This window comes from Haemaphysalis longicornis, unplaced genomic scaffold (assembly GCF_048455015.1).
Source record: "Haemaphysalis longicornis isolate Haplotype H1 unplaced genomic scaffold, Haemaphysalis longicornis Haplotype H1 scaffold_1, whole genome shotgun sequence".
In the NCBI taxonomy this organism is placed as follows: domain Eukaryota; kingdom Metazoa; phylum Arthropoda; class Arachnida; order Ixodida; family Ixodidae; genus Haemaphysalis; species Haemaphysalis longicornis.
In genome coordinates, this window is record NW_027526203.1 from 119,396,002 (window position 1) to 119,414,482 (window position 18,481).

An 18,481-nucleotide genomic window follows, 5' to 3' on the forward strand; every position below is an offset into this window, starting at 1 on the left:
GAATTGTTAGGGGGTAAACAGAACATCCAAACATTAGAATCATCATAAACTCCGTTTATTTTTTATTGATCTGCTGTTGCTGTTGTGAGCCCCGTTAAAACGGTTTTGTTTTATTGAACGGCATTTATTTCCAGCGCAAAAATCCCAAATGCGTCGCTTTTGTCATTTGTACTGACGTAGGTATTTTGACTTTTTGACAGCTTTTGTTTTCAACAAATGATCCCTACTTTGTTTAAAAACATCGTATTTTTCCAAAAAGGGGGTGAGATGTTGCAGCCATCAATCAGTTCTCTTACAATTAAAATACGACTGAGTGTTACGTGCTGCATGAATTTTCATTATAAAAGCCGCGGAACACGCATGAATGAGACAAACCAACCTTCGTGCAAATACTGCCAATGCACGCGGTATTCGCTTAGAGGGGAAATTTATTGTAAACTCACGAGTATTAACAGCTGGCAAACCGATATACTTTACTTTGACAGCACCATGTAATCTGCTTGGTAGTCATCGCCGTTGTATTTTCTAAAAATTTCACGGAAACATGTGCCGCCTGTGAGGCTGTGACCAGCCTTCCCAACGATTGAGGGCAGCGAAGGCGGTAGCTTTCCTTTCGCGCTTTGTTTCTTTTAAAGCCTCTCGGAGGATAACACTCCATGCTGTCGCCGCTGCAGCGTATACCGCAAACTTAAGCGCACCTAACCACTTCATAGACGCCTTTGCAAGGGCGCGTGCACAGTGCCTAAAGCAGGCAGCCGGCCAGGACGGTGCGGCTCGGCCCATGGCCTCCGCCATCACCCCGCGCGCGTTTTGCTCCGGCCATGGAGGAAAGAAAAGCTTAGGAGAGGCCCTGACGTCACACCCAGCGCAGCCGGAAACGCCATTTCTGTAAGTCGAATGGCGGACCATTGGCCCTCCATGCCATTGGCGGACTCTTTTTGCCTCTCTCTCTCTCGGTGCACCTTCTCCGCCTCCTCCGTCCTGTATCGCCTCTCTTGTCGTCTGCATCTGCCAGCGCCGAGCCGGCGGAAATCAGCTGATAGGCAGGTAGAAGGCCGTTTTGCAGCGCGTGACCGTGAACCTAAACGCGCGGTTACACTGTTACACGTCTTCAGTGTGGCCGCAGCAGGTTTGCGAAGCGGCTCGCTCTAACAATGCCGCAATGCTCGGTGCCAGGCTGCAAGTCGCGATCGGTACCCAAGGAATTGGGCGTCACTTTCCACCGGTTAGTGCATCATTCCGCTGACAAGTATTGCTGTACATTGGTGTGCATTCATCCGTTGTTTGCAATCGCCGCCGTTTATATATGTTCCCAAGCGATGGAGAACGCCGCAAACAGTGGGCGAACGCCGTGCGGCTACCGGACTGGAAAGTGCCCAAGTTTGCGTTGCAGTTTCACTGGCAATCCCAGAGATGACTAGTCGATTAAACGGCCGTTTTATATATATAGGTGAGCAGCACTTCATGCAGATTTCAAGCTAAAAAATTGTGGAATGTTTTTACCGTTGTTCGCGTGCCTTCGATAGAATTTTTTGCGAAGGAGGAGGAGGAAGAGGAGGAGGCAAAACGTTTTATTGAGTAAAAAAAAAAGGAGAGGGTGGGTGGCGTCAATAAACTTTTTTTCGCCAAGTTTCAACTTGTCTCAGGGTCAATAAATTCAAGGTGATATCAGTTGAAAACGTTCATACAGGTTATAACGAGCTCGCAGTGTGAAGCGTTGAAAAGCGAAATCCAGAGCGAGACCACAAAAAGATGCAGATTCCAGATCCAGCACTCTTCCAGTCAACAGACGGACACCTACTAAGGTAATAGGACGATGGAATTATATCAACTGGGAATCTACCTTGTAACAGTTGCAAAAGCACTGCCGCGCATTGCCGGCCTAGCAAAAACTATATATTGCAGCGGCGATAACCAAAAAATTGAGTTGCGAATCGTTCGGTTGCAAGTCGCCTACGTACTGCACATTGTGTATCACTTCCCGAAAATCTACCAGACGGGTGTCCGCGCGTACGACGGGACGGCGCGTTCATGATATCTGCACTTCAATAGGCGCGTCGTGATCGCGACCGGAGCAATAGCTTGACGCGGTACAAGGTGCACTTGCAAGTAGAAATTAAATGACATATTCACATCGGCGCAGCTGTCGCAACTCGCAGCATCCTTTTCGAGTTCCGCAAGACCACAGCGCAGCAAAGCGAAGCAGCAATCTTCGCAATCGGACGACAAGGCAGGCGCTGCCTTTCCTCCATGACTGGCGAACGGCGGGCGGGCTGTTGCTAGGACGCCGTTGCTAACCGACTTCCAATGGCCGCCGAAAACACGTGACTTCCTCCACACTTTTGCCAATGCGCGGGGATAGCTGGGGGCATGGAGGAAAGAAAAGCTTAGGAGAGGCCCTGACGTCACACCCAGCGCAGCCGGAAACGCCATTTCTGTAAGTCGAATGGCGGACCATTGGCCCTCCATGCCATTGGCGGACTCTTTTTGCCTCTCTCTCTCGGTGCACCTTCTCCGCCTCCTCCGTCCTGTATCGCCTCTCTTGTCGTCTGCATCTGCCAGCGCCGAGCCGGCGGAAATCAGCTGATAGGCAGGTAGAAGGCCGTTTTGCAGCGCGTGACCGTGAACCTAAACGCGCGGTTACACTGTTACACGTCTTCAGTGTGGCCGCAGCAGGTTTGCGAAGCGGCTCGCTCTAACAATGCCGCAATGCTCGGTGCCAGGCTGCAAGTCGCGATCGGTACCCAAGGAATTGGGCGTCACTTTCCACCGGTTAGTGCATCATTCCGCTGACAAGTATTGCTGTACATTGGTGTGCATTCATCCTTTGTTTGCAATCGCCGCCGTTTATAGGTTCCCAAGCGATGGAGAACGCCGCAAACAGTGGGCGAACGCCGTGCGGCTACCGGACTGGAAAGTGCCCAAGTTTGCGTTGCAGTTTCACTGGCAATCCCAGAGATGACTAGTCAATTAAACGGCCGTTCTATATATATAGGTAAGCCTGCAGTACTTCATGCAGATTTCACGCTAAAAAATTGTGGAATGTTTTTACCGTTGTTCGCGTGCCTTCGATAGAATTTTTTGCGAAGGAGGAGGAGGAGGAGCAGGAGGAGGAGGCAAGACGTTTTATTGAGAAAAAAAAATGAGAGGGTGGGTGGCGTCAATAAACTTTTTTTAGCCAAGTTTCAACTTGTCTCAGTGTCAATAAATTCAAGGTGATATCAGTTGAAAATGTTCATACACTAACCTCGCAGTATGAAGCGTTGAAAAGCGAAATCCAGAGAGAGACCACAAAAAGATCCAGATTCCAGATCCAGCACTCTTCCAGTCAACAGACGGACACCTACTAAGGTAATAGGACGATGGAATTATATCAACTGGGAATCTACCTTGTAACAGTTGCAAAAGCACTGCCGCGCATTGCCGGCCTAGCAAACTATAGTTCATACCACAAGCTAGCTGCAGCACTGTGGAGGCTACATTGTTATCAATAGTGCGCCCACTGAGGGCGCCTAATCCGCCGTGAAGGGGGTCCTGAAAGGACACTCCCTTCTCCCCTCTCGGCAAGTGGCACCGCACGGCCCCGGCGCCTTTTGTCGCTTCCTTCGCGGTGAGTTAGGCGCCCTGAGGGGGACAACAATGTAGCCTCCACAGTGCTGCAGCTAGCTTGTGAGATGAACTATATATATTGCAGCGGCGATAACCAAAAAATCGCGCCAATCCACCCCGTGAATGTGGTTGGAAAGCAAAGCTGTAAACGGCACCCATAACGATTACTCATGCGACGTCACTTAAAATCACTCACATCGCTCTACAAATAGTAAAACCGGAGAGAAGTGAAATGCACTTAACCACACCATTTATTACTTCAAAGAGATATTCTTGGTAAGGTTAAATCAATGCATGATGCATGAACGGTGTTTGGTTGAGTTTTATTGGTGTAGCACAAGAGTGGAAACTTTTTTTTATACAATCAAAGTAAGCTCCAACCCGGTGTTAGACGATCTGACCTCTCCGTCTCTGCGGCGCGGACGGAGGCGACGAGACTTGCGGCTGAGAAGGAGGAGGAAGAAATACTTCTGTTCAGATTTCTGAACGGCCCAGAGTGCAGCCCTGGGGAGTGATTCCTTCTTATGTGGGGCCCATATGCAGACCGCGCGGCCTGTGTTCTGTCCACCCGCTGAAGCTGGGTAGGTAGAGAGGGCCTGGACAGCAGCATCTCCCATTGCACTTGTTGGGTCGTTGACGGAAAGAGAGGAGGGTGCTCAGGGCTAAAGTCGCACACCCCGATTACGGGGCGGAGTATTCCTACTTCTGAGAAAAATTTACATTCAGCGTCGTAGCGATTCGGATGCATTACGTGAAGACGCGTAGGCTGTGGAGCCGCAGGGTAGTTTGTTGTTCTCTGGAAAGGTCAGGGTAAGCCGAAGGTGCGGTCTGTCTCAGAAGGCGATAATGCTGGATTATCTCCCTGGACGTAACAAGCGGGTGACTGTCCTCGTGCAGCTCCATAGCACGGCACGTAAAAGCGCAGGCTTGTTGGGTGGGCGTATTTGTTGCCCTCCATTGAAGCGTGAGGCGGTGTCCAGATGAGCTGAATGGAACCGTTTGGGGAGTGGTTTTTTAGCACGCACAGTGCAGGTCAGGACACCCAACCCGACTGGTAATTCCAGTAGGCTTGCTCGGAATCGGTGACTACCCTCCGAACCCCTGGTTGAGTGAGAGCCAAGGTGATGGCTGCCTCTTCTGCTGCCGTCATTTGTTGGGTCCTAAGCGAGGTACACGCAAGGAGGCTGGTTCTGGAGGTAGCCACGATGATGGCGTGTTGCTGCCCTCGATGTTTGGAGAAGTCTGTGTAGATAACTGCATGAGCCCCACCGAGGGTGGTGTTTAGCGCTTGAGCCCGTGCTTTTCGTTGACCCTCGTCATGTGAGGGGTTCATATTTCTAAGCAAAGGGAGCATCTTTAATTTTAGTCGCCAAGAGTCTGGGAGTACGTCAAGCGGAGTGACATTCTGGGCTGCCCAGCCAATCTGGTGAAGCATGCGGTTACCCACCGCAGTTCTGAGCCGGACCTTCTGGTTAGAAAGATGGCCTTCTATCAGCTCTTCCACCGTGTCGTGGAGCCCGTGCTAAGCAGCCTCAGTGTGGACGCACTCATGAGAAGACCAATGGCCTGCTCAACCGCCTTTCTAATCATTATATGAAGCATCTCTATGTCTTCCTCGTCGAGAAGAAGATAGGGGTTTGTCGTAAGTAACTCTCGAGAGGACAAAAGCTTCAATTAATCGAAAGGTACCGGATTCTTTTAGGCCTCGCTTCTTGGTGCAACTCGCCTGATCATGTGTATGATTAGATTAATGCTGTTTTTGAGGCGCTGCAAGGAGACGTCACTCGTTGTGTTGGCCTGGAAATGTAGGCCCATGATCTTGATGCTGGGGTTTGGAGTGATGGCCTGGTCATCAAGGAGTATTTGAATGTATTCCTTGATTTGGCGTGAGGGCGGACGACAAGGAGCTGTGATTTTTTACGCGAACAATGGAGGCCACAGGCTTTAGCACATTGGCGTACTAAAAGTGAGATTCCATGGATTGGTGTGAGCTTCCTTTAATTTTTGTAACTCTTAGCACATGAGCAAGGTGCGCACAGGGCCGCTAGACGGGCGTGAGTGGTCGTGTGACGATTTCACGTGGCATTCAGCGAGAAGGCAGGGGGTAAACCCGTAAATGTGCTTGGTCAGTACACCATTTGTCTTCCCGTGATCGCGTGGGCTCGTAGCTAAATCGGTAAGACAACGGGCTGTCGCTTTGTTAGTCTATTAGTTCCAGGTTCGATTCCTGGCGGTGCCAGTAAATTCTTTTATTTGTTCGCTGGAGTTTTATGGTGACACCAACGGTCGCGAAAGAACCCTTGTGGGGTAGAGGTAGAAAGCTTTGCTTTAAAAATTGAGTTGCGAATCGTTCGGTTCCAAGTCGCCTACGTACTGCACACCGTGTATCACTTCCCGAAAATCTACCAGACGGGTGTCCGCGCGTACGACGGGACGGCGCGTTCACGATATCTGCACTTCAATAGGCGCGTCGTGATCGCGACCGAAGCAATAGCTTGACGCGGTACAAGGTGCACTTGCAAGTAGAAATTAAATGACATATTCACATCGGCGCAGCTGTCGCAACTCGCAGCATCCTTTTCGAGTTCCGCAAGACCACAGCGCAGCAAAGCGAAGCAACAATCTTCGCAATCGGACGACAAGGCAGGAGCTGCCTTTCCTCCATGACTGGCGAACGGCGGGCGGGCTGTTGCTAGGACGCCGTTGCTAACGCGACTTCAAATGGCCGCCGAAAACACGTGACTTCCTCCACACTTTTGCCAATGCGCGGCGATAGCTGGGGGCCTCTCCTAAGCTTTTTTTTCCTCCATGGCTGGGGGCCTCTCCTAAGCTTTTTTTTCCTCCATGGCTCCGGCCGTCCCAATCGCCGCGCGCCCCAGCCAAATTTTGTAAGCGCGCTGGTTCCCCCACGCACCGCGAGGCGGCAGTGCGCACCTATGCATCGGATGCATCCGTTCAGTCCGTTGGGCCGCTGTTTATGCGGCATTTCGCGGCATGTCAACGCAGCAGTTTTTCTGGTCTTGGCACGAGCGTATTTGCGAGTTAATTCGCCTCATTTCTGCTCAGCTACTGCCGAAGATTCTTACACAGAACACCTGTAATGGATGTGTTCTTCATTGGAACAGCCGAGAACTCGACACCTTCGAGGCAAAGGCCTTCGCCATTGCAGTTCGACCCCCCCGATCTTCATTGATTCTTAAAGGGACCCCACCACTGCTCCCTCGCGCTCTTCCGCGGAGCGAAAGCCAACATAGAACTGTGATATACGTTTTATGCATTGAGGCATACAATCGCATTTAGAAAAAGAGCAGCCTATCGTTGTTGGATGGTTCCAGAGCGAACGTATACACAACCTTCGAGTACCCCACGTACGGTACCAAATGTGCGGCCCTGCATTTCCACAGAGATGTACATTGGCGGAGTTAATATAATTGATCGCTACAAAGCGTGGATAAAGTTAATTGTTCGAACGTAATTTAGAAAAAAAACAGAAATACAGAAAGGAGAAAAATAAGAAATATGGAAGAGATATCAACAAATTCAAAAATATAAATCTTATACAGCTCTTCCACGAAACAAACAAAAGTAAAGGAGCAACGAAAATAATGACAAAAACGCGAACAAAAAAATCTCGGGAACAGACTATTCATAACCTTGTAACGCCCTGCATTTGCACAGAAATGTATAATAGCGTGAATAGCGATAGTGATGGAACGGAATCTTCAAAACAAAAAACACAAAACCTAGAACGAAATTTAAAAGTGAACTTACGAATTAAAAAATATGACTTCTATACATCTCTCGTGCAAAGCGAAGAAAATATTAAAAAGCTCTGACAAAAATTAACGACGGAATAAGCAAGAATAAAAAAATCATGAAAACTGACCAAAAGGGTAACGCCCTGCCTTTGCGCAAAAAAATTATAATTGGCGGAGTTAACATGTGTAATTAATCGTTATAATAGTGCGAACCGAGACGATTGCTCGTACGGAATCTTAAAAAAAACCAAAAGCAGAAAGTAATTTTAAAAGCTAGCTTACAAAATAAAGAAAATGCGGATTCATACACCTCCTCCAAAAAAGGAAGACAAAAGTAAAAAAGCACTGAAAAGAATTACGGAAACACGTAAAAAAATATCGTTAGAACAACCAACCGTGTAAGCCTGTGCCTTTGCATTGAAGTGCATAATTCGCATGATAAGATGTTTAATATATTAAAAATGGCGTAAATGGAGCTAATTAATTAAATGGAACTTGAAAACAGAAAAGACAACCAAAATAAAAATAACAAATTTTCAAAGTGATCTTACAAAATAATAAAATAGCGGAGTTAGCACATTTATTTGTTGAATTTATATGGAACCCCGAATCTAGCTGAGGCATCTGCGCGCACAGGTATACAAGCGAAAAGCATTCTCAATTGTAAACACAGACAAATAATAAGTCGCACATGCCGCGATAATTATGCAGCTTCATATGCTCCGATGTATTGTGTAGTTTTTACAGACAATGATTAACTTTTTTTAACTGCTACGCAAATGCGCTATATTAGTTCACAAAGCGCTAACTAAAACCCCGCAAATACTCACTGGCACTGGATTGCAATGGACGGTGGTGTCTGAATGTATCCCCGTTGGTTTGTGTCGGACTTGCATTCTTGCGATTTTCTAAGCCCGCCTTTAAAAAGCCGCGGCAACAAATCTATCGTGACATGCATACCAATCAGAAACAATCCTAATATTTCATATTGCATTGATGCGACAGTTGCTTATGCAAGTCGCCACTCTTGTAAAATAATCTTGGACGAGGGCGTGAGAGGTTTATCAAGGGCACCACGTGTAAATACACATCGACAAATTTGAAAAAAAAAATCAAAATAGGGACGCGAAACCGCAGCAGAGAGTGGCAGAACCGACTGCGCTTCGCTCGTATGATTGCTGCTTAAACTTTGTACTTGGCTCCTTATATTATTAAGTTAACCATAATAAACTTGTTGGTTAGTGTCTTGTACCTGTCATTTTATAGCTAGCTGCTGAACTCAATTTGACTGCACGCTGCGAAAACGCGCTTTTCCTTGCTTGCACCAAGCTGCAGCGGAATAGTTGATGCAGAGGTGGCGAGCGCCGCGGTGCGGCGAAAGGCGCGGCCACGCCCCCTTTTCAACTTACGTTCTCTCCGGCCGATTGGGACGGCCGGAGCAAAACGCGCGCGGGGTGATCGCGGAGGCCATGCTCGGCCTACCCAGTGTTGTGCGGAGGCGCGGTAGATGGCGCTGCGCTCGCTCGGCAAACTTGACTGCAAGGAGCCTATGCTGCTGTTCAAACAAAGGAAAAGCACCCACCAAATTATGAGAAAAACCACCATCACGTCGCGGCGGACGGTAGCTGCCTGCGTTCGCTGCCTTCTCGCTTCCTTTATGGTGGCGGGTTCAGCGCTGCCTCCTCCCCTAGCACTCGGGTCATTCTGCAAAGGGCACCCCTTGGCGATGAGGGAAGACAATTTTTGTAATACGAAAACCTGGTCATTGCAGCAAAGCTGGGAAGGGCATAATCCCCGAGGCCAGTTTCCAACTCGATCTTGTTATTTTTAACCCCAATCATAAAGCTGCGTGGTCCCGAGGCGAGCTACTCTGCCCGCGTGCATTATGCGGAAGTTGGGGTAGCTCACTCCGAGTAAACTGAAACAAACCAACACATGCTGAGTGGTCGACATTCCCACCGGTTTCCACCTGCACGGAAACTCGGGCGAACCTTGCCCCTCTTTCAGAATTCCTTGTCGAATCGAGGCTTGTTGCTTTTTTTAATTGAAATTCATTCATTGCTTTCACTTCGCTCGACCTAGGACTTTCATTCTCTTCCCATTACTCGGCAGCCACCATCCTACACCGCTTGCGTTCCGCCCTGCGTATCGGAAAACTTTATTTACAGCATTGGAAAGCTATCCTCAGAGCCGCAATTTGTACTCCGCAAGCGGTTAAATAGGTCCTGGGAGTGTGGTGCGTGATGCCGGCCTTTAACGAAACAGGTGTAGCTTGCTGAAAGGAACTTATTTGGGTGTATACGAAGGCGCTTTGTGACCACCGAGTGTGTAAAATAATAAAATAAAGAAGGCTAAAAAAGTCTCTTAGTTATTCCAACTAAGCCATTAATGTTCTCGCTAGATGCAACTGTACTGAAATGTTATAAACGATGATCTTCATAACAATTATTTGTCGGTATAATACGGGAAAGTTCACACCACTTGACCCGTGAATTGAACTGCGAAATATTTACTTTTCCACAAAAGAAGCAACACAACGCCGTTGATAGTGAGGTAAAAAACAAAATATTAACACCATTGCAACTAGGGAACTTTAGCAGTCACAAATTTTAAAGTACAAGAAGAAACAGTATGTAAAGCAGTATCCGCGAAAACCGGACTAGGGTAGGAGATTAATCAACACTTCATGACAACCTAGCAAATTCAGGAACCCTACAGCTGTATCCACTCACTAAAGCTCCCTTTTATGCTATTGCACTGCATATCATACTACGCGCGTGCTCCAGCATAAGTTCGCTCGTGCGGGTGACCAAGGACTTCAGTGCCTTTGCCATCGAGCTGGCTGCCCTTCAAGCCTACACAAGGCAATGCTACCCCTCAACGTTAACCATTAACACCAAAGCTCTCCCATAAGGCTCACACACGCCCACACGCACACACACACACGTGCACAGGCAAGTGCAGGGCGTTTGCTCCACCATCGAAGAGCAGCGTCTCCGAATAGTTCGTATCCGCGTGGCAGCATTCGAAGAATGACTCACATTGTACATTTCGGTATAGATGTGCGCACTATAAGCTGCACTATGCCCTTACAAAAATGGTTATTGAGATTGAATTGAAAGTCAATTGACTTTACTCAGTACATTGTGTTGACAGTCAATTGACTTTGAATAGAAATTTTGTATTGAGTTCTCGTTGAAAATTGGCCGCCGCGTTTCAATTGAAACTCAACGATGAGTTTCAATTGAAAGTCTATTGACTATAGTCAACATGTCTGTTGATTTTCAATTGACTTTCTGTTGAGTCTCAATACACTTTTCCTGTTGAGTTCCTGTTGTGACGTGTCAATTGAAAGTCTATTGAGAAAAGTCTGTTGAGTTCCAGTTGAGTCTGTGTTGACTCTCTATTCATTCTCCTGTTGAGTTCCTGTTGAGAAATGTCAAATGAAAACCTACTGAGCATATTCAAGACAGCCCGTTTGATTTCCTGTTAGTTTTTTGTCAAGTTATTTCAACAATTGCATAGTAAAGTTCAGTTAACTGTACTAAATATATACTAAGTCTGCTTCAATATTGCAAAAACATTCTAAAAACTGTCGTCAAGGTGTCCAATGAGCAGGCGAAATAGTGAAGTGTTGCATGGCAAAGCTTGCTTTATTGCTCACGAAAGCATCACGGGAGGGCTGGAGCCTCGCAGGGTCCACTTGCCTACTTGACTGTGTAGCCTGCAAAATACAAGAAACAGACTTGTTTGTTTGCACCAGTCAAGTACGAAATGATGATTGCATCCCTTCTCATTAAGCATGCTGGTTTAAGTACCTGGCTATTTTAAAAGTTACCTGGCTTGTATGTTTGGAAAGCAGGGAGATAGCAGTTCAACAAATGTATAAGCTTTCCTCAGATTTTAATGCCGTAAGCCAAGCTAGCCGCATCAATTAATTCTACAATTGGTAGGGAGTGGAATGCCTTTAGTTGAATGCCTTCCGCATTAAGGCGCCTGAAATCTACAGGAACGACTATGTTTCAAGGCAGCAGGGAGCCAAAAAATCACCCGCATGGGTCCGTAATCATGTCTTCCACATCTTTCAGGCCCAAAAGAAATCCAAATAGGCCTATAAAGACTGGTAGAGCCACTACCTGACAGGAGAAACCCCAAACCTGTGCAAAAGCATACCTGTCAACCTGTGGATTTTGTTTTTTGAAATTTTAATGCTTGAAATCTCGTAAAACAAAATTAGAAAATTGTCAACTTGCATGAACTTGTTTACAAAACAAGCCTTGATTAAAAAAAACTAGGATCAGATGGTACTGTAATCTAAAGTTACTACATCAGGCAATCATCGCAAATGGCTTTATGAATGGATGAGCACATAATACTTTGTGCTTACCGACTAGTGGAAAAAAATACATGAACCGTGATGGAAAAAAAACGTGACAAAAAGAACGTGACATGAAAAATACATAACTTGAATTTCGCAGTCTTTTACACTCTTGTAACGCTGAAGTATGGTGTGTGCCTTGCAGTACGTTTACCAAACAAGTAGCACTAAGCAGCAGCTTAAAGGGATCATATGAGACATGGGTATATCCACATTTTTGCCTTCATCATAACAATGCCAGAGGGGTATACCAGTATAACAAGGCCGTCTAATGCCAGTTTACACACAAGGAGAACACGAAACAGTTTTGTTTGGTGAGGGGAAAACATCAGTTTCTGTAAATGAGAAATAATTTAAAAGCTTGTATCCCTTTGCTTGGCGAGATTTTCTATACACTAGCAGCACTAAAACAGTATAGTGATACCATGCCGACCAATCATTTGGGTAATTCCTAGAGGCAGAACATCTGTCAAAACAGATTGACTAAGCCCTCGCGCAATGCCGGTGTAGCATCAGTCAGTGGCACGTCTGATGCCACATTCAGCCAAAATGTTATTCAGTGGTTTTGCTATTACTCACACCACATTCAGCCCAACTTATTCAAAACTGCTCCGAGAAAGGCAGTCAGCAGGTTGTGATTAGAAGCAATGGCAAATTTCAATTTACGCTAGCAAGTCGAGCAAGTGCTTAAGTCAAAACTGGTATTCATCAGTTTGAAAGTTTGACGCCTGTGCATGTTCTAGCGCAAGCTGCCTAGCACCTGTGACAAAAATTGGCAAATGAGAAATTCACGGAAAGATACATGGAGAGAATTGGCACTTAGTGGTAAAAGACTAATATATGACAACAGTGTGCAGTCTGTTTCCAACTACTACTAACGCAGCAGGTTTTTTTCTGCATTGGTTTTAAAGCCAAAGTGTCTGCTTGCCTTTAGGGTGCCGAGGTAACACATCAGACTTGTGTAAAGATGTTTTGGGTTTAAACCCTACCTTCTGCGGATACATAGTCTCTATTTTCCAAAAGCAATCAATGAATTTGTTATATTCTTGGGCATTATTTTTTTAGCTGGGATGAAGTACGGTTTAGGCCACATTTGTCACTGCTCTGCACTCAGGGAACGCTCTTTCTCCAAGCAATCGTTCAAATTAATACGCAAATATATTGCTGGCTGCCAGCACTTTAGCTTGCAAGTATATTTTACCGCCATGTCTCCTAACTGGTTGAACACACTATCCTGTTTGTGACTGGTAGATCTGCCTCTCAGCCTAGCGCTGTCAGGTGTGCTTGCATGGCACAGTATTCGTGCGTTTGTTATTGATCCGACAGGCACTTGTTCGATTCAACCTCTTTCATTTTTTTTTTTCATTTTCGTTAACTTCGTTCGTCAAACATTTTATTTATCTTCATCATGGTGTTCTTTCTTTTTTTATGACACTTCGTACTAGGTAATTCATGGCTGCTGCTCCGTTCTGTAGCGGCACTGCATCTGGGATTTTATTCATTCGTCAATTGCCTTCAAAGGTTTTCTTAGATCTTTAGCTTAAAAGATACATACAAATATAGAACACGCGAAAGCAATACAGCAGCGCGGAAGACAATAAAACACTGATTGATGTCAAAATGTTGTGTGCCGGTACAATAGCCTCCCCCTTCAATTTGTTACACTTACGTACAGTATTTTTGCAAGGCTGAAGTGAAATCATACCCTTTAGGTCGATCTGGAGACGGCGGGAATAAAAACACTGTTCATATACCGACAAATAACCAAGTCGTGAGTATCGCCATTCAGGAAGGTCTGCACAACATTTGTCATTATGAAATGTACAGTGTGCGTCAGGCTTGTCTAGGGCAAGCGAGCGCACGGCTCCGGAGCGTGCTGGCGACATCTGCTGATAACTGCTGGGTTAGAGATAGCTTGCCATTGCGCGTGCGCGGATCTCGGACAGGGTCGGGCCGGTCGTCATTTCGCAGGGCCACTGTTATTTGCAGACGCCACCACCCACGAGGGGCACTGGTCTTCCCCAGTGCCAGCCATGAGCGGTGACAGGCCAGATAGACGCGCCGTTTGACGCGTTTATCGCAGGCAGTTACGTAATCGCATAAAGCAACGAGCGCCAATCTTCTGCATCTCAAGCGCACTAAACGGAAAGCACGCAACAAGAATTCACTGCAGGGATTTCGGTCGAACCTGTTGTGCGATTACGTAAGTCCCTGGGGTGATAATGCACCGCGTCAAATTACGCACTGATCTCCGGCGTCACCGCTCACGGCTGGCACGAAGAAAAGAAGCACCCGTTGCGGGTGGTGGTGTCTCCAAATTTTAGAGGCCAAAGCTGAACGACGACCGGCCAGGGCCTGTCCGAGATCCACGCACGCGCAATGGCAAGCTATCTCTAACCCAGCAGCTATCAGCAGATGTCGCCAGCATGCTCCGAAGCCGCGTGCTCGCTTGCCCTTGACAAGCCTGACGCGCACTGCACAGGAGCGCTCGGAAAGAATGAACTTACCTTATAACAACGTCGCTCCCAGCGGGGCTCCCAGCGTGGTGAAATTGACGGATTCCAAAGCGTGGCTAACAGGGATGGTAACACCTCACTTCGCAAGCTTCTTCACCGTACGATCACAGCGCACAAACACAACACGACACACAAAGGATGTTCACCGGCGGTAGAAGAGCGCATACGATGGCTTTTCCTTCAATAACTTCGATGTATCGCCAGCTGCACTGCAATGTCTGACCTTCGATGCTGGTTGAAAAGATTCGCACACGGCACATAAATCGCCAACAACACGAGGAAAGCTATAAATTTGCACAGAACAGCGAGAACGACCGCACGACCGCACCACGCCGGACCCCGCACATCCGGGATTGCGACCAAGCGACATTGGCTTGGTTTCAAGTCGGTTTGCGATGGCTATGCCACAGCTACGCATTCTTGTGAAAACTGAGCGTGAAAACATTGACACGAGATATCAAAAAAAACTACGGCGGCTTGTGAGTCCTATGTTAATATTTACAATAATCTTTTATAGAATTATTACCAACCCCTCTAGCAGCAGTAATAATATTATATTGCAGATACCCGAACTCCGCCGAGGTCGCAATGTTGGCTGTCAGCGCCACTGGCGGCAGTGGCAACGCCGCGTACTAGACAATCGTGACAGCGCGGTCACTTCAGCTTAGCGTGGGAGGGTGCCAGAGGAACCAAAAGAACTGGTTATCGCCGGGTGTGGAGGTGGATGGCACGTCTTTTGTGTCCGGGCGCCCGCTTCGGCGAACTGCAGCAGGAGAGAGGACGGAAGAATTCTGGAAAGTCCTATCTTTGAAAACAGCTTCAAAGTTCTTGATCTGCTTGCGGGCGCAAGATATTTGCTAGGCGCTTGTGTTTGAGAAACGTAGTCCGCGGACGTGTTGACATCGTTAGCGAGAGAGCGGTTCGGAGTGTAACAAGCGGCACGCCAGCCCACTAATTTGTTCGGTTTCTCTTTTTTTTTTTTTTTTTTTGTAGTGGCGTGAAGCAGTGTCAGGCTCGTTCTTTCTTTTTGTGACCCTGTGCAGTAAAGATGAGTTGTTAATCAGCGCTTCAGTTTGTCTTTCTTCACTGTTTTCTTCGTTTGTTCGTTCGTTCAGTTCGTGTGAGCGGCGGCGCCTTGGACTGGCGTACGGAGTTCTTTTGCAGTGAAAGAACTGTTTTCACCTGTTTTAATAGAGCGTAGATGCGCGTTTGCTCCTTGTGGAATTCTCTGCATTCCACATTGCTGTTCTACTGTTGTTATCATAGACAGTTCACGGTATCCTCAAGGAAAGTTATGTATGACGGGGAATAGAACTCGCGTCCTTGGGCTCAGACCACGGCGGGGTGCGCGAGTGATAACTGGAGTAATGAAGTTCACGAGTGAACGACGATGAGGCCAAGCCTGCGTTCGCTTGTTTTAAAAGTTCGCTTTGTACAAAAATTTAATTGTTCTTTTTTCGAAGTTTAAAGATTTACACCAAAGTTTTGCTGTTTTTTTTCTGTGTATTTATAGGCACAATTTCGTCACTGGAATATTCTGGTGCGTTTGGGTTTGTGAGATAAGTATTCATTTCTGCAAAACAGCGCTGTTAGTATCGTGCCTCCACAGAAAAACACTGAATCATCCCACTAGGACGCGATGTCACATATGCCTTTTGTAGATGTAGCAGATTGAATCGCGTTTTAAATGTACCTCCTCCCCACCTACCTTCCCGGAACACAAGGTATCACAGCATTGTATGTGTGAAAAGAGGTAGGGGGAGTGACGACTTTTTTTTGTCCCCAGAACTGGGACCCGAGATGTGTAGCCCCCCCCCCCCCCCCCCGCCTTTCCGTTTTTTCCCGGCGAGATATGCATGCTTCATGATTCCGCTCCAACTTTCGCGGAAGACTGACTTCGAATATGTCCACTGCCGCTAAAGCGGAAGCTTAGCAGCAGTAGTGGAGATTGCTCACTTATTATGTCAATGCGTGCTAAGGTATAAAGAAGAAAATGCGCTGCTATAGCAAGGAAACGATTCCGCGGGAGTCGCGTGCCAGAAGAGATGAGTCACTAGAGTTTTGTCAATGTTTATTTCCATTGTTTTGTGCAAGGCATGTTGCGGCAGTATTTGAGGAAATGCAGTCAAAAATTGTCCAATATAATTGATTTCCCCACTTAGCAGGTATAATTATTATTTGGGCGAAGATGCTGCCAGGCGTTGCGCTGCTGAGCACGAGGTCGCGGGTTCTATTCCCGGCCGCGGCGGCCGCTTTTCTGATGGAGGCGAAAAGCAAAAACGCCCGTGTGTGCGAGATTTCGGCGCACGTTAAAGATCCCCAGGTGGTCAAAATTAATCCGGAGCCCTCCACTACGGCGCGCCTCATCGTCTGCGTTGCGTCGGCGCGTTAAACCCTACAATCAATCAATCAATCGAAGATGCTGCTGGTAAAGGCTACTGGCCTAAGGAGTTTTATCAGCTTTGAAAATTAAGCTCGAACCATAAAACATGGACAAAAAAGAAGGACACTGGTATATATTTAAACAACGTAGCACCAACTAGCTCGACTCTCAATTTTACTTGATTTTTGTCAGTAGAAGCTCTATTGAGTTTCAATTAAACGAAGTCATTTGATATTCTGTTGAGTTTTGTCCATTGAAACCTTGTTGACTTTTTATTGACTGCACTCAATAGAAATGTCAATGTATAATAAAAAAACATAAAAGTAACCTAGTAGTCTTAATTCAGCAGACACAGTGGGCAGCGCTGAAAAAAATAGCCCTTCAAAGTGTATGTTTCAGCCTGATGAGTTTTGTCAATTGGTTCTCCAAAGAGTTTCAATAGACTGGTGTCAATTGCTTTTGTATTGCGTTTTCTCAATACAAATCCTTTTGAGTTTCTACTGACACATCTCAATAGCCAATTGAGTTTGAATTAAGTTTCTGTTGATTCAATTAAAACTCAACAGGAAAAGAATTGAAACTCAAAATCCATTTTTGTAAGGGTGGTGACATGGGGGAGCCAAGATATTGATGACATGAATAAGATGCACGAAAAAAGTTTTTCACCAGTCCACAAAGCCGTGTACACAACATGAAATTCATGTATACGGGGGCTGTGGAGGGGCCCCGTGAAGTCAAATAAATAAGCAATGAGAGGAAAAAAAATTGTGACTTCGATTTGTTGCCATGTGTTGAGTCGCCTCCGAGAAGGTTGAAATGTTTATAAATCCGTGCATACAGCTGGCAATTACCTGAAGACAGAAAAAAGGGCCGTAGGCAAATAGATTAGGCATTTAGAATAGAATGTCTTCAAAGTCAGCCAAACTATCCCCAAGGTCAGTCAACGGAAAGCCAATCTAGAAAAAACTTGACGCTTCCGTTTTGTCCTTACTCAACGATTGAAAGCCACCAACAAGAGCACAGGTTATTTGTGTACGGTCACATCGTTTATTACTCTAAAACCTCGCGCGTGTCATTTTTCCATGCACCGTGTGGAGTTTGATGGTGTAAGCACTGCCCAGGAGCAGTGCAGCAGGCAGACTTGTGGCCTGACTATTCCTGCGCAGTCACAGCGAGGCCTATGCAGCGGAAGTGCAATTACCATGTTTTGTACCGCCTGTAGTCCGCGGAAAACATGGGGTTAGAGTCTTCAGCGTCCTCACAGCCTGCTCCGCGGCAAGTTGCTGAGCTAAGCTACTGTGGAGCGGTGGGCCGTTTTCTCGTTTTAGTTACAATGCAGAGTCCTTTTGAAGACTCTGGTCACGGCCGCTCGGTCGAAACAAGGTCCTTATTTCCATCGAGCGGCCGTGCTCTGGTTCTACGTTTTACGCAGCGGAGCGGGCCTGCTCCCACGGGGCACCTCTCTAGGCCTCTCCAGAGCTTAGGGTGCCTCGATTCACGCATCCGCCGTGCAGAGTGGAGACACGTATACGCTGGCGCCGCCATTTTGGGTCCCTCGCTCGTCGCCGCAGGAAGTAATTGTATCAAAACCACGCTAAAATTATCGCCGCAACGAAGATTACTGGCGATGCTTGAATCGTCCTAAATGTTTCGCGCTGCTGGGTCTTGTGGGAAACGAAAAGAACAACGCGTTGAGCACTTTGACCCAATAGCGGCCGCACGGGACTATTCAAAGGGAGTCTTCACCCTGTACGGCGGCGCTAGCATCGAGGTATCCTACCAAAGCTGAATGCCCTTAAATTACTAAGATAGCGCCATTCTATGATCTCGCCGCCTT

General features: G+C 46.9%; 1 long non-coding RNA gene across 1 annotated transcript; it reads right to left on the reverse strand.

Moving 5' to 3' along the window:
* Nucleotides 1-11,001: 11,001 nt before the first annotated feature.
* On the reverse strand, nt 11,002-14,707 carry LOC144179537 (uncharacterized). The gene is made up of 2 exons (XR_013324278.1): nt 14,253-14,707; nt 11,002-11,091 (listed from the first exon to the last, which is right to left on the reverse strand). It is a non-coding gene; the product is annotated as an uncharacterized LOC144179537 (long non-coding RNA).
* Nucleotides 14,708-18,481: the final 3,774 nt, after the last annotated feature.